At 40.2% G+C, this 16,811-nt stretch overlaps 1 protein-coding gene across 2 annotated transcripts in view; it reads left to right on the top strand.

Annotated features, from left to right (window-relative positions):
* The first annotated feature begins 10,363 nt into the window (after nt 1-10,363).
* IPO5 (importin 5) overlaps nt 10,364-16,811 on the top strand; it is a 59,070-nt gene continuing 52,622 nt past the window's right edge. For both annotated transcript variants that reach the window (XM_076009333.1, XM_012756992.3), the window contains exons 1-2: nt 10,364-10,426; nt 10,890-10,967. The gene's annotated coding sequence lies outside the window, so the exon portion shown is untranslated. The remainder of the gene's footprint in view (nt 10,427-10,889; nt 10,968-16,811) is intronic.

The raw sequence follows: 16,811 nt of genomic DNA, 5'->3' as shown, positions 1-16,811 counted from the left end.
TGAGAGAGAAAAAATGTTACCATGTGCAGGAGCAAGAATAACTCTTTGGAGTACACACTCTCGATAATCCAAGAGACTGGGATGAAAAAATACAGTATTTCAAATGCCTGAATTTCTGGGTAATAGCAAAGTGACTCTAGAAACTCTTTTTTGCATCAGCACCTTTCTAAACTATACATAGGAATCTAATTTTCTTTATCTCAGATTGCTAGCCTCAAAAACTGTGAGACAACACATTTCTGTTGTTTGAGCCATGCTGTTTGTGGGGCTTTGTTATGTACAGCAGCCCTGGGAGACTAATACAACACGCTATGCTAAATCTCCCTCTGTCTTTTCTGACTTTTTCTTTTCGAAGCAAAGTAAGACACAGTGCAGAAGTGCTTAGAATGACAAGTAATAATTCCCTGCCCCATCCCTGCTCCCTCTCGCTAACAATCAAAAGAGCCTTTTAAATGGCTCTTAAATTTCCACTTTTCCAAAGCCTTTCCCAGCTATCGGGAAATGAAGTGTGGGTTTCTCATTTGATATCAATGTTCCACTTTGCAGTACACGAAACGCCTATGTAATGCATACGCATAATGAATTTTATTTTTCAGTGTTTGAACTTCTCCATGTCAGACTGCTTGGAAGGAGGTTTGGTTTTTTGAAAGTCTATTTTACACAGAGGTGCTGTGGTCAGCTAAATAGCACAGGCTTCACACCCGGACCCCTGACTGTCTGCCCCACCTCTAGCCAGGTTACTTCAATGCCTTACATATGGTCGTCTTATTTTTTTTTTTTTATGTAGGATATAGCAAGAGAATATCTCAAAATATTAATCTCAGTACTCTTCCTTTCTTCTTAAGTATTGTATTGTGAAATTCAAAACATCCACAGTGCTGTGTATAAAAGACATAAGCATAGTTTAAGAAACAATTCTCAAGTAACTACTACCTAAATCAGAAGACAGAGCATTGCTCCCCATCCAGCCATGTTCAAAATCACTAGCCATTAAGGAAGTGCAAATTAACACTGTGATGATCGATTACTGTACACATAGAAGAACAGTGAAACATTTTTTTAAAAAAATAGCACCAAATTCTGGCACCAATACCAAATTTATGTTGCCGGTGGAGATGTAAAATGGTTACACCCACTCTGAAAAACAGTTTGGCAGTTTTCTTATAAAACTAAGTATACACTTACCACAAAGCCCAGCAATTGCACTCCTGGGAATTATTTCAGAAGTGAAAATAAATGTCCACACAAAAACTTGCACATGAATGTTCACAGTAGCTTTATTTATAACAGCCAAAACTTGGAGACAACCAAAATGTCCATCAACAGGTGAATGGCTGAACAATGGCCGTCCATCCATCCCTACAGCGAAATGCTACTTGGCAAGAAGAAGGAACAAAGTGCTGGTAAGCACAGCAACGTGGGTGGATCTCAAGGGGATTCTGCTGATTGAACAAAGCCGATTGGGCAAGGTCACGTCTTGCACAGTTCCATTTATATAACATTCTCAATATGACAAAATTATAGAGAAGGAAAGTAGATTAGTGGTTGCCAGAACTACAGATGGTGGGAGAACCTGGGAGGGGGAAGTAACTATAAAGGGGTAAGTACAAGGAGATCTCTGTGGTGATAGACTAGTTCCATATCGTGCTCAAGGAGGAGGAGAAATGACACATGATCCAATGACACAGAACTACATACGTACATTGGATCAATGTTAATTTGTACTATCACTATGTATGATATAACTGTTGAGGGGACTGTGTAAAGGGAAATTCGGGATATTGAGGTACTATCTTTGCACCTTCCTATGAATCCATAATGGTTTGGAAATATTTTTTTTTCTAATTCTGAAGTGGCCACCACCCAAGTCAGAAGATAGGATGATGTCCCCTGTCCCACCCACTCCTCCCCACGCATACTCCTCTCCCTTCACACGGACACTGCGACAGTCAATTCTTGCTTCCTGTTACACACTTACCACCTACACATGCTCACCACCTACCACACTCACCACCTACACATGCTTTCCTAAAAATGTGGCATTTTTTGCCTAGTTTAAACTTTATACAAATGGAAGAATCATATGAAATCTGTTGACTCTGCCTTTCTTCCCCAAGCTTTTTCACTAAACATTATGTTAGTGAGTTTCATCCACGGTGTGTCTAGCTGTAATTGTGTATGGCATCAAATGAATAGACCACAATTTATCCATCTGCTCGAAGATTGCTTTGGAGTTGTTTCTAGTTTGGGGCTATGAGGAGCACAGCTATCGTTATTGTACCCTGGTGCACCTGCGCATGCATTTTTTTTTTTCTAGAAAACAGACCCAGGAAAGAAGTTGCATGGTCGTGGGTGATGTTTATTTTGACCTTCAAAAGAAAAAGGTAAATTATTTTCCAAAGGCGTGTAGCATTTTTCACTTCCATTGACCATGTAGGTAAAGTTCTTGTTGCTCTTTTTTTAGTATCGAAAGACAGATTGAGCCATTCTGGTGGGTGTGTAATTGTGTGCCATTGCAGCTTTAATTTGCGTTTCTCCGATTACTCTTTGGTTGAGCATTGTTTCGTTTTGGATTTTCTCTGTTAGGAAAGGTCTGTTCAAGCTTTTGCCCATTTTCTATTGAGGGGCACACATTTTTTCCCTCCAGATCTGTAAGAATCCTCGTATATTCTGGCTACTAACCCCCTGTCTGTGGCTGGTCTTTTCTCTTATTCCCTGATCTCTTTTCTCTGGGTCAGCATGCACAACTCTGCCCTTTTTCAGTCAAAGGCCTCCTTCACCTAAGGTAAAAGAAAATCAGGAATCGGAATGTAAAGAAAAATAAGCAGGCCGTGCTTAGCTTGGAATCTCCTAAATAGATTCTTAAAAAGTGTATTACTTACACTCATATTTGTAGCAGCAGTAATCACAATAGCTGAAATGTGGAAGCATCTTCAGGGTCCATGATGAATGGATAAACAAAATGTAATCCATCCATACAATGGAATATTATTTAGCTTTAAAAAGAAAGGAGATTCTGAGATGAGAGGATGTTATATGAAGATGGAAGCAGAGATTGAAGGGACACTGCCACAAGCCAGAGAATGTCAAGGACTGTGCCAGCTGCCGGAAAGTGGAGGGGGCAAAGAAGGATTCTCCCCTAGAACTGTCAGAGGGAACATGGTGCTGATGACACCTTGACTTTGAACTTCTGGCCTCCAGAATTGTGAGTGAATAAATTTCTGTTGTCTTTAAGACAAAAAAAAAAAAAGATGAAATTCTGATACATGCTACAACATGGATGAGCCTTGACAACATTATTATTGCTAAGTAAAACAAACCAGACAGAAAAGGACAAATACTGTAAAATCTCACTTCCATGAGGTGCTATGAGAGTCAAATGCATGGAGATGGAAAGTGTAATGGTGGTTGCCAGTGGCTGAGGAAAAGGGGAATGAGGAGTTAATGTTTAATAGGTACAGAATTTCAGTTTTGCAAGATGAAAAAATTCTGGAGAAGAATGGTGATGATGGTTGAACAATTGTGTATTCACTTAATGCCACTGAACTGTACCCTTAAAAATGATTAAGATGGTAAATTTTATGTATATTTTATCACAATAAAAGATTATTAGTATAGTCATTATTTAAAATAACCTTTTAGGGCTGGGCATGGTGGCTCATGCCTGTAATTCTAGCACTTTGGGAGGCTGAGGCGGGAGGATTACTTGAGGCCAGGAGTTCAAGACCAGCCTGAGCAACATAGTGAGACTCTATCTCTACTATATATATATATTTTTTTTTTTTTTAACTAGGTGGGTGTGCTGGTGCAGGACTGTAGTCCTGAATGCTGACCCAGGAGGATCACTTGAACCTGGGAGCTGGAAGTTACAGTGAGCTGTGATTGTGCCACTGTAGTCCAGTCTAGATGACAGACAAAAACCCTGGCCAAATAAAAAAACAAAAACAAAAATGAAAACCTTTGATTAATACAGAAAGAAATAACATCTGCACATTGAAAAAATTAGAAAAAAAGAGACATGCAAAAATAAACAAGTAAAAAAAAACTACCTCCCTCATTGTGACATTGAATGTCGAACCTTCTGGGTCTGAAAATGACCTTATACTGCGCATTATGCTTTATTGAGTACATGATCTCTACAATTATTTCCAACTGACCCAAACATGTAACAATGTTTTAAAAGTCAAAACCCGGTTTTTGGTTTTTGTTTGTTTGTTTTTTTGAATGAGTCTAAAAGCAAGGCTCTTGGCCAGGTGCAGTGGTTCACACCTGTAATCCCAGTACTTTGGGAGGTCAAGGCAGGAGGATCATTTGAGGTCAGGAGTTCTATGCCAGCCTGAGCAACATAGTGAGACCCCAATCTCTACAAAAAAAAATTTTTTTTAAAGAAAAGCAAGGCATTATTGCATAAAATTCACCCTTCAGCAAGAGCTTGGGAGGAAGTTAAAACATCTTGGGGAGGAAGAGAAAATTGGGAGGTGTTGAGAAGGGATGAAGGTTGGCCCTCCTCTTCTACAGGAGCAGAGAGTGGTGTCAGGACTGCCTGCCCCTGTCCAGGTGAACACCCTTAGTCTCAACCCCAGAAAGTAGGCTGGGACCTTGGACAAAGCTAGCAACTTCCACAGCCATTAGTGAGCATTGCCTGTTGCTATTCTAACAAACTGCTGTGGTTTTGCTGTGCCCCGAGTGGGCATCCTAGCAGCAGCAAACAATGTGCCAGGTGACCGGTAGCAAGAATGACACCTGTCAGTAGCTTCAGACTCTGCACAGCCCATCTGGACTCACCTATGGCCCAGGATCTGTGTATATGTCCCTGAACGTACCCCTATTCTTGAGGAAAGTGCCACCTATCACCAGGGGTTGTTTTGAGGATGTATTAACAAGGTTGGAAGCATCCAGAACAATGCTAATCTCAGCTGTGTGGAGATTTGTTTTCCTTGCTTTTAGGCAGGTCTATCTCTGACTCCAATTCTACAGTCTTTGGCACAGTGCCACCGTTACCTGTACGAAGCAACGTTTTTGATGATAACTCAATAGCTCACAAAAGAGGAAAAAGAAACACCATTAACCACATTGTGTAACTATAAGTGATGAGGTTGATTCTCCAGAGGAATGGTAATCTGATTGGAGGCAAAATTCCAAACAGAAGAATTTCCATACTGTTTGAGCTATGGTAGTATCACTGGAAAACCGTACAGTCCTCCTACTTTGAAAACCATCACTCACTTAGGTGTGTAAACTCGTGTCTATTGTTTAGGTTTCTAAATCTCATTATAACGTCACTAATCTCATGAATATCATGAGATATTTGTCATTACCTAAAATGCTTTACATTAGCTTTATGGTTCTCAGAAATCACTAAACCCACAAAAAAATTCTGTCTGCACTGCAAAATATTCACTGTGCTATTTATGTCTGGCAGTTTAACCTCTTCCACTGCCAGGCAACAAATAACACCGGTATTTACTGAGTAAATACCAGGTACACGGCATTGTTATAGGCATTGAGGTGTTACAAAGGAGAGATTAGATGTGGTCCCTTGACTTCTGGTTTCTGAGATCTAACCAGAAAAATAAGACAACTTAACAGTGAGATTAATATAGATGTGGAGGAAGCATCAACTAGAAAAAACGCATAACAATTTTTATAATTAACATAGGCTTTCACAAAGCCAAATTTAGAAAGAAAACATTTTATTAATTTTTTGATGTTCTTGTTAGCTTTGTTCACATTAACCATGATTTCATTAAACTTTTATTTTCATATGTGCTTTAAGTTTAACTATGCCATATTCATTAAGTTTTTAAGAGGAGCTGATGAGACCAAGGTAAAATGGCTGGAAAAAAATTGGATACCATAAATTTTCTTTCAAGGAAAGAATCCTTTCAATGATAGCACTTATGTTTTGAATTATATATAAAACGTCATAATCTTTGCATTACAATAATTTCATTTAATTATGCAACAGGAACATTTCTTAGAGATATGCAGATTGTATGATACCCACTTTGTATAAAAAGAAAATGTATTCCTGGTCATGCGACTTCCCCCAAATCTCACCGTGAGTCAGAAGAGCAGAGAGCAAGTCTCCCGTTAGTCCTTTGCTGTGCTCACTCCACGCTGTGTTCCCTGATTTTAACACCTGACCACCTCAGTCTCTTTCATAGCTGCTAATCATAGTTATGTCTTCTATGGTTTGGGAAAATAGCTTTGCTTTCACATGTTCGTGTTTTCTGAAAGGACACTGACATTCATCACAGAACTTCAGAGCTGGAAGGGGTCCCTGAGATGTAGTGCAACAGTCTCATTTCCCCATAGACGAAGAATCTGAGGCCTGGAGTGGTTACGAAGCCCCAGGAGAGGCACAAAGGTGAACAACAGTGTCCAAATGGATCCATGAGGAAAGGGTAAAGGCACTGAAATTGTTCCCTCCAGATGGCTAATTTAATAATGGCTTTTGAATAGTAGAAGAACTACAGTGCAAGACGAGGAACTTGTCTTGTATCTGTTCCAAAAAACACAACAAGTTTTGATTTTAGTTAGCAAAAAGAATAATACTAAACATAAGAAAGAATTTTCTGGCAAAGAAGATGATTAAAAACTGAGACGGGAAAGCTAGAGAGAGTCTTTTTCTTTCTTCTTGAGATATAATTCACGTACCATACAATTCACCCATTTAAAGTGTACAATTCAATAGTTTGTAGTATGTTCGTAGTTGTGCCACCAGAAAAACACAAGCCATCTTAGCTTGTTTTCATTGAGTAAGAAAGAAAAACCCACACCCATTAGCTATCATGCCTCCCCACTCCTAAGCACCCGCTAAACTGCTTTCTGCCTCTATAGATTTGCCTATTTGGAATATTTCACACAAATGAAATCATATAATATGTGATCTTTTGTGACTGCCTTCTGTCTCTTAGTATACTGCTTTTAAAGTCCATCCAGTGTCATAGCATGTATCAGTAGTTCATTGCTTTATATTGCTGAATAATAGTCCCTTGTACAGACATGTGATATTTTATTTATCCATTCATTAGTTGATGGACATTCAGGTTGCTTCCACTTTTTGGCTCTGATGAATAATGCTGCTACGAACATTCGTGTATATGTTTTTGTGTAAACATGTTTTCTTTTCTCTTGGGTGAAAAGGAGTGAAATTGCTGGGTCAAATGGTCACCCTGTCTAACTTTTCAAGGAACTGCCAGCCCATTTTCCAAACTGGATGTACCACTTTACATCCCCACCAGCAGTGTAAGAAGATTCCAACTTTTCCACATTCTCCCCCACATTGTTATGATGACTTTGTGATGATAGCCAGTTCAGGGGGTAGGAAGTAGTATCTCACCGTGGCTCTGATCTGCATTCCCCCAATGGCTAACGCGGAGCGTCTTTTTATGTGCTTATTGCACATCTTCTCTGGAGAAATGCCTATTGAGATCCTTTGCCCATGAAAAACTTCTTTATAAAAGGTCAAGTGTACACTCAATTCTTATTCTCTGGGTTGCTTCAAATCTAGTCCCCTATTATATAAATTATATGGGTCCTAATTGTACAAATTAGAATTCTTCTGGTCCTTTCCGGTTCAATGAATCTAGGGTTTAAAAGAATTTTCATATCCGAAGTTTGATTTTTATAGAATGGAAACTGAAGGCAAAATGCTACAAATGTCCCCACTTCCCGTAGAGATGAACTTTTGAGTAGAAGTTCTGAGGAGATGCATTTCCGGAACATCCTTTGTTTGAGGGGCAGGTCCTGAGGAACAGGCTGTCCACGCTCATGCAAAAAATGGAGCCAGTGGGGCAAATGGGCTGCGTTTCCTGGGAGACTTCGAAATGATTGCGTGAAAAAATAAACCCAGCTTTTGTCTGAATGACAACATTCTGGGATGGTTAATCTTCAACCTAGCTAAAAGGATGTATCTGAGTTGCTTCAGCAAACATATGACGGTAGCATGAAAATATGCATCCCAAGAAAAGCAATTAAACTGAGTCTCTGTGCACACACAGAGGGCATGGCCTCCAGTGGGGAAAACCAGTACTTTGCTTTCGGGCCTTTCCCTTCATCTCTATAATGAGCGATTACGTTGCTTCCTTTAAATGTGAGCATTCAAAAAATATTTTTAAGGTATATTTTTTAAGTCTGCATGCTCAACATTCCCAAAACTAAGACTAATCATGGTAGGAAGGTCGGAAGGGAGGAAGTATGTACCTGTTTGTGCATGGGTACACGTCATAGTAAGGTTTGGGAGTTAGAGTGAAAAGTTATGACTCCTTCACAGGCAGCTGAAGACACACAATTGGTCATGTGAATACAACATGAGCTCATCGAATATTTTTTTTAAGAATTAAGGAAAGGCATTTTTCTTTCTTTCTTTCTTTCTTTCTTTCTTTCTTTCTTTCTTTCTTTCTTTCTTTCTTTCTTTCTTTCTTTCTTTCTTTTTTAACAAAAAGCCATTTACATCATCCATCACTAACCTTTAGTCTCACCACCACCCTGAAGAGTAGAATTCCAGGGCATGCTGTGAAAACTGTATGAACAACTGGAAGAATCCACAACTACTGTTACTTGAAGAAGGACAACATGTCTAAATGATCAGGCCGGGCGCGGTGGCTCACGCCTGTAATCCTAGCCCTCTGGGAGGCCCAGGCAGGCGGATTGCTCGAGGCCAGGAGTTCGAAACTAGCCTGAGCAAGAGCGAGACCCTGTCTCTACTATAAATAGAAAGAAATTAATTGGCCAACTAATAGTTATAGAAAAAATTAGCCAGGCATGGTGGCACATGCCTGTAGTCCCAGCTACTCGGGAGGCTGAGGCAGAAGGATCGCTTGAGCCCAGGAAATTGAGGTTGCTGTGAGCTAGGCTGATGCCATGGCACTCACTCTAGCCTGGGCAACAGAGCGAGACACTGTCTCAAAAAATAAATAAATAAATGATCACTAGAGGGTGGACATTTTGAAAGAGAGGAAAAAGAAGAGACCATGGGGTTCTCTGGGTATCGCAGCTGAACTACAGCTGGACACAGTGCAATAAACCACAAAGCAACAAGCCCTCAATGCAAATTATGCACCACAATGCTCTCAATACCTGATGGTCTAGCCTATCTTTATCCACTACAGTGCTTCCTGGTCAGCATTCTCCCGCTTGCTGTTCCTGGTAATGATGAAATCAATATATATGACCCTAAACCCAGTCTTTGGGGTAGGTTTGAAATGCCTGAGGATCAACCCAGGCAGCCAAGGTCTGTCAGCACCTTCCAGAAAACTAAGCCACTGGTCAATATCATGGGATCTGGAGGAACCTCTGGGATTTGTTGGTTTAAAATGTTCTTAATACAGTTCATAGTCACCTTATAACCATTCAACCTTTCATTTTGAACTTGCAAAATTCTGGTTTTGGACTCTCGGTAGGAACCTTGAACAAAATGCCAGGAGGACACCTGCCCACAAGCCAAAATGTTGGAACAAGTGCCATATGATCTGAGTGAGGACAAAGAACAAGGAATTGTGCTGAAGAACTTTCAGGATAAATAGAGGGACCCTGAAAGTGCTTAGACATCATGTTACCAAGGAAAAAATGTGACCCAGAGAAAGGAGGCTGCATATGTCTTCTGAAACAATTTAAAAATCAAAAACATGCAGTTTAGCTTTAATTAATACTCTGAATTAATAAACAGAATAATAAAATACTAAATGTAGCAAAACTAAGGCATCAAGGACCAGGAGAGCTAAAATTGATGTTAAGCAGCCATATAAGAATTTATTACACCTTATAAATTGTATAAGTATTATGTGTCAACCAAAATAAAATAATTTTTTTATTTGTTTGTATACAGGGTCTTGTTGTGTTGCCCAGGCCAGTGTCAAACTCCTGGCCTTGAGCAATCCCCCTTCCAAAGCGCTGGCCTTACAGGCATGAGTCACCACACCCAGCTGAGAATTTAATTATAAGCCAAATTGCCATAAACTTATTTAATATGAAATTTCCTGTTGCTTCTGTACAAAGTTTTCTTTGTCTATTTGGGAGATCAATTTCTCTTTTCAGCTGAGTTGTGAATAGAATCAAAATTCACAGGTAAAGAAACTACTCATATAATTTCAAAATTAAGTTGATGACAGATTTGTACCCAGTCTGAGTAGCCCTCAACCGCATGAGTTTCGAGTTCTCAAGGGCCAGTGGCTCCCTTCAGTGGCTTTGGGTTCACCTGAGCTAACCCTGAACGTCGGGATGCCTGCACAGTTTGGGCCTACAACGCTGGCGGGTGGGCAGATGGAAATGGCCAGGAGCGCGAGGCTGCTGACCTGCAGCGGGTCATAATGGCGGCCAGGTGTCTCCATGGTGACCTCTCTGAGCCATGAGGTCGGAACTGTGGGATTAGTGACATCCCACGACTGGAGCAACCATAGTGCAGAGAACAGCTTTGACTGCTGTAAGTAATCCCCAAACCTCGCATTTAGATGTAAAAAGTGTAGAAACTTAATCCGTACTGAGGAACAAATTAGCATGATACTGGAAGGAAAGTGTTTCTCCGGGAGATCAGGGAGGTGCCCTTAGCTCTCCTGTCTCCCAGAGTCACCACAGTCATACTCTAAGAGGAAGGAAAAGGTCAGAGAAAATGGCTCTGAGAACCTGCTACACAAACCAAGGATGAAAGAATGAGAATTCCATGATTGCTCACTGTTCCTTGGTATTTACCCCTTCACCTTCCAAAATCCCCTAAATGCTTAAAATCAGTAAAACAATTTCCACCTGCCTTAAATTAGCTGGTGACTGCTTCCACGTGCTTCAAAAAGCATCACTTGTTTAGAGTTGCCCAAAAGAATGTAGGTTATTATCCTAATGATTTCACAGCCATTTTGAAACAGTCAGCAATGAGTCTGTATTTCATTTAGGTGGTTCCGGGAGAAACTTTCCAGGACCCATGCATGAGCACAGCTGTTTTTCCTGATCAGGATCCTTGCAGCACCCAAGTGAGTCGGTCTATAAGTATCAGAAAGATTTTGCTCTGTCTCTGGCCACTGCTAATTCTGGTGTATATTCCCTTTATAACGAAAAGCTCCTACTGTTTTCTCCTACAGTTATGATATTTGTTTCTTGATCATTTCACCTTCTATTCACCAATTAATTGAAATCCAATCCACTAGAATTTTCTATCTTTCCTATTGAAAAAAAGTGCTTTTTTTTAAAGTTTTTTTTTTAATTATTTCAGAATATTACAAATGTTTAGGTTATATATATTGCCTTTGCCCCACCCAAGACAGAGCTACAAGCGTGTCCATCCCCCAAACGGTGTGCACTGCACCCATTAGGTGTGCATATACCCATCTCCTCCTCCCCCCAGCGTGATTCATAGCGGCTTGAATTTCTCAAATCTCAAGATGTTCTGCATAAAATCTTTAGAGTTTCTGTTTTGGCTTCTACACATGATGGTTGTATCCTCTCAGAGGGTGAATACATTTTATCTTTGTTTTCAGAGATCTCTAGTCAAGTAAATGAGGGAAAATATAATTCATTTTCATTGTGGGAAAACTAAGTCATTAAGTAGTCAAAAAACTACTTAATGAATCACCATCTACTTAACTAGAACTCCTAGAACTTAATCTCCTAACTAAGGGTAAACAGGCCAAAATGTCATTTTACAGAGAAAATTATTAGATACAGGGGACTTGTCTAATGGGAATGCCTTTATAATATATATAAAAGCTTAGTTTAGATTTTCATAAACAGTTTTGCTTTGTGCTGTCACTTAAGAGTTCATGCATCTGTATGTTGGAACCCCAACGGCTAGTATGAGAGACAGTTTGTGTTGGAGCACTGTGTTAGCTTTCCAGGAGAGTTAATCCCCTGGAACACAGTTATAAACCTCCAAGAGAAAAATACCTAAGTGGCCAGATAATTGTCAGAGATTAATGCATGCTGTTCTACAGGAAATACACTCGGCTCTCTGTGCCAAGATCCTATACCCTTGTGCTTCGTTCTTATGCACTTGGTCATCTGGTTTCCAAAGCATACAGCTGACAAGTGGAGACAGCTGTCATTTTATATATTGGCCGCTAAAGTAAGTGACAACTGACTAACAAGGGAAATAAGAGAAAAAAAAAATACTTCTAAAAACCAGGCAGAAATAGAAGAGCTGAAATCCCAGAGATCCAGAGCATTTTCATCTCAGGTCAGGCCATCCTAAGTGGCCTCTGTGGTCGTTGCTCTGTTACAACACAGGGTGGTGGTAACTGGCTTGATGATGCTGAAATGTTGCAGCTGGGGAGATCCCCTGGGGGTGTTGTCCAACTCTCCCAACTCCCCGCTGAGGGCACAGGGGCCTCAGAAAGCACTGAGAGCCCGGTTCAGGATCACGGCTGGTTAGTGGTGCAGCTGCAACTGGGGCCAGGTCTCTTGACCCCAAGGCCCAACTCTTGCCCTATACACTCCACCTCAAAAAGGTGAAAATAACCCAGTATTTCAAAAGGTTGCAAAAGACCATGAAGGATGTAATAAATGTTTAAAGTGTTTTCATTGGTCAAATGAGAATTCAGTGACATAAAATATAAGAGGTTATCACTTAAACAGAAAGATCAAAATCTTGGTAGCTATTCTCATGAAATAAAAATCTGATACAGAAAAAAAAAACTGAGCATTTTAATATAAATCTTTTAAATACCTTTGCCAGAAAATTTTCATGAAGAAATACATTGCTGGATCTCAGAAAGGTCTCCCCTGAGCACACTAGTAAATACGCTAGCACTTTCTATCTCCTTACCTAGATTAGGTTAGTATGCTTTATAATCTATCACCATATCAAATTAAATATATATATTAACATAATGTTTCCTCTAAATTTTCTCCTAAAGTTAACAGCTTAAATACTATGATTTTTCATCTAGTTTTTAAATAGAATAGTCCTCCTCTTTCCTCAGAAAAGATTTAGCCCTTAATCTGAAAACTACTAAATAAATCAATTCATACGGGCCAAGTCCCTTGTATAACAGGAGTCTTTGCAAACTGTGTCTAATCGGCTTCCGTAATAACATGATAGGGTCACTTTATAGTGATGTTTAGGGGCAAGTACCAGAATTCCTATTTTGAGGTGTATTCTATGCAGATTTTCTCTCTATAGTTATGTTTCAAGAAAAAGTGCTTGGCCTATCATGTAACTGAATCCTGTAACACAAGCATTTACATCCCATGGGTCCAATATCACTCTGATTTTACACAGCAGATAGACCTTAAAACACCTTCCTACTCTCCCCACTCCCTCCCCACATTCTTTAAAAGGGCAGGGGCTATTATCTCTCTGAATAATCAAACAAAAACTTAAATATAGGGCCGGGGCGTGGTGGCTCACGCCTGTAATCCTAGTTCTCTGGGAGGCCAAGGAAGGTGGATTGCTTGAGGTCAGGAGTTCAAAACCAGCCTGAGCAAGAGCGAGACCCTGTCTCTACTATAAATAGAAAGAAATTAATTGGCCAACTAATATATATAGAAAAAATTAGCCAGGCATGGTGGTGCATGCCTGTAGTCCCAACTGCTCGGGAGGCTGAGGCAGGAGGATTGCTTGAGCCCAGGAGTTTGAGGTTGTTGTGAGCTAGGCTGATGCCACGGCACTCACTCTAGCCTGGGCAACAAAGTGAGACTCTGTCTCAAAAAAAAAAAACAAAAAAAAACTTAAGTATAAACAAAACTAATTAGATAAATCCTTAGATTAAGATGACAAAAGAACTGGTCTTTTGATATCTTAGTTCCATCTAATTTCTTTAAATGATCACTTAAATTTCTGTATTATTAAAGCAAAGTTTCTGAGAGATAGAGAAATAGATTAGATGGTAAGAGAGCCGAATGGTTGAAGAAAATTTAGAGAAAAATAGTTATTTACTTGGCAGCAAGCAAATCCTACTACTTGCAATGCATAAGAAAAAATGAACACAAAAGCAACTCCCTTGATCTAAGATTTTTGTGTAATTGACTTTTTCTTATCATGTGTGCCTACTTGTTCATCCAACTATCTTTGCATTCATTAGAGGATTCGTAAGTGTAAAAGAAACCTTTGCAATCAGATATCAAAAGGGAATTAGAATTTAAATGCCTATGGTTAAAATAAAACTACAAGTTTCCTCTTATGATTGTATTTGGATTATAAACTGGAAACTAGAAACCTCCTGGGCCTGACCTCTAAGTGTCTTGTTGTAGGGGTGGGGGCAGGGGCTGAATCTTTGGCTCTGTCTTCCCAAGGTGACGTCATCCATTCCCAGAGCTTTGAGTGCCATGAAAGTGATGACTCAACGTTGCCAGCCCTGCCCTCTTCCTGGGCTCAGTCCCCTCTATCCACCCACTGGACAGCACTATGTGGCTATCTACTGGGCACTTGAAACAAGCCACGAGGGAACCCCAGCTTTTGTCGTCTTCTCTTCAGACCTTATCCCAAACACCTCCTTCTCATCTCAGTGGCATCACCAGTTATACAGACTGAAAACCTAGGCATCCTTGATTTCTCTTGACCTCACCCCAACCCCTGCCACCATCAAAGGAGGATCCACCATGAAGCTCATGAAGCTCATGAAACTTAAGCTTCAGGGCCCCTCCCTTGCTCAGGACCTGATCAATGTCCTCTATCTCATTTTGCGTTCGGTTTATTTTTCTTACAGAAGGCTCCCCAATTGTATAAGTTTCAGATCCCACCAAACTCGGATCTGCCTCTGCACCCTACATCCAGCTCTATTTCCAAGAGAAAAATATCTAAACCTGACCACCTGGGACACTGCTGATTGCTCCCACTACAGTCCAAGTTTTTGTCTTCTCTGGAGTACTGCAACGGCCTCCTAACCCTCCTGCAGCTTCCTCACCTTCTCTCCTACTGTATGTTTTCCATATAGCAGCTATATGATCGCTTAAAGCTATTTTTCAGGTCCTGTCTCTTACTTAACCCCCAATGGCTTCCCCTTTGCCTTATAACAAGCCACACCACTGAACTGTCAGGCTACCCTAGCAGCAGAACGCACTGCTGAGCTCTGGCAGTGCCCTGGATGACCTGGCCTCTGTTCACCTCCCAGGCCTCTCCCTCCTTGCCTGCTGCCCTCCGGCTATACTCTTCTTTCCTTCCTAGAATGCACCTGGCTCTTGTTTGCCTTAGAGCTTCTGTCTTGTTTCCTCTGCTTGGGGGAATCTCCTCCATATCTTCACTTGCCTTTGTCACCTGCCCTCAGAAGATTGTGTCTCTAAAGTAGCACCCCACCCCCACTCCTGTCACTCTTGATCCCATTATCCTCTCTTTTCACTTATTACTATATGTAATTATGCTACCTTCTTCCTTTACTTATCATCTGACTTCTTTAAAAGATGGGAACCCTGGTCACAGGTGTGCCACTGAATCCCCACTGCCTGGCAGTGCCCAGCGCAGAGAAAGTACCCAATAAATATTTTTTAAACAAATGAATGAATGAAATGCTCATTAAATAAATACTACTTCAGTTAAATGTGGCATCAAGCAGTATTACACACAGGGTGGAATTGAAGAACATGAACTATTATGAAGTCCCTTTTGTTTCTTCCTCATTTAACTGTAGACTGATCAAAAGCTATACTGAGAGTAGCTGCAAACTGCAGATGTGGACTGATGTCACAATTAACACTCCACTGTGTATGTCATCATAATGCCTGGGGTAAAAGGTGTATGTCATTGTGTCCAAACTGTAAGGTACTTGCTATAAATAGCAAAAAGATAGAAGGAAAAATCTATAGGCTGCATCATATCTTAATCTTCCCAGATACTGGTTTAGGAATGCTTAGAGATAGACCAACTTATTGAAGTGGGGGGGAACGGGAGAATTAAAAAAAAATAGAAATGCTCAAAGGCTTGAAGGTAAAGCATGTTATTACCCGTGTATTCTGAACTCAGATAAACATACTGTGAACAATGAAAAAAAAAATCAGTAATTAGAGTCTGGATCAATCTCCCTAAGATCTCTAAAGAAAAATATTTTTAAAATAATAGCTTTATTGAGATATAATTCATATACCATAAAGTTCAGCCTTTTAAAGTGTACAATTGAGTGTTGTTTTAGTATATTTCACAGGGTTGTACATCCATCACCATTAGCACATTTCATCACCCAAAAGAAACTCCATATCCGCCAGCAGTCACTCATTCCCACCCCACCTCATTCCCAGGTACACGGCAAGCACTAATCTACCTTCTTTCTCTATGGATTTGCTGATTCTGGATATTTCATATAAACGGGACCAAAAAATATGTGGTCCTTTTTGTCTGACTATCTTCACATAGTATAAGGATTTTAAGATGCATCCATGTTGTTGAATGTATTAATATTTATTTTTTTTTTATTGCCAAGTAATATTTCATTGTATAGTTACACCACATTTTGTTTATCCATTCACCAGTGGAGGGAGAGCTGGATTGTTTACACTTTGGGCTATCATGAATAATGTTGCTATGACCATTCATGGACCAGTTTTTGTATAAACATTTGTTTATTTCTTTTGGATATATACCTAGAAGTGAAATTGCTGAGTCAAATGGTAACTCCCTGTTTAACTTTTTGAGAAAGTGCTAGACTGTTTTACACAGTGGCTGCACTATTTTATGTTCCCATCAGCAAAGTATGAGGGTTCCAATTTCTCCACATTCTTTTTTTTTTTTTTTTTTTTTTTTTTTTAGACAGAGTCTCACTTTGTTACCTGGGCTAGAGTGCCGTGGCGTGAGCCTAGCTCACAGCAAGCTCAAACTCCTGAGCTCAAGCATTCTCCTGCCTCAGCCTCCCAAGTAGCTGGGACTACAGGCGTGCGCCACCATGCCCAGCTAA

This window comes from Microcebus murinus, chromosome 13 (genome assembly GCF_040939455.1).
Source record: "Microcebus murinus isolate Inina chromosome 13, M.murinus_Inina_mat1.0, whole genome shotgun sequence".
NCBI classification, from domain to species: domain Eukaryota; kingdom Metazoa; phylum Chordata; class Mammalia; order Primates; family Cheirogaleidae; genus Microcebus; species Microcebus murinus.
The sequence above is the reverse complement of the archived record's forward strand: the minus strand, read 5'-3'. Positions and strand labels throughout refer to the sequence as shown.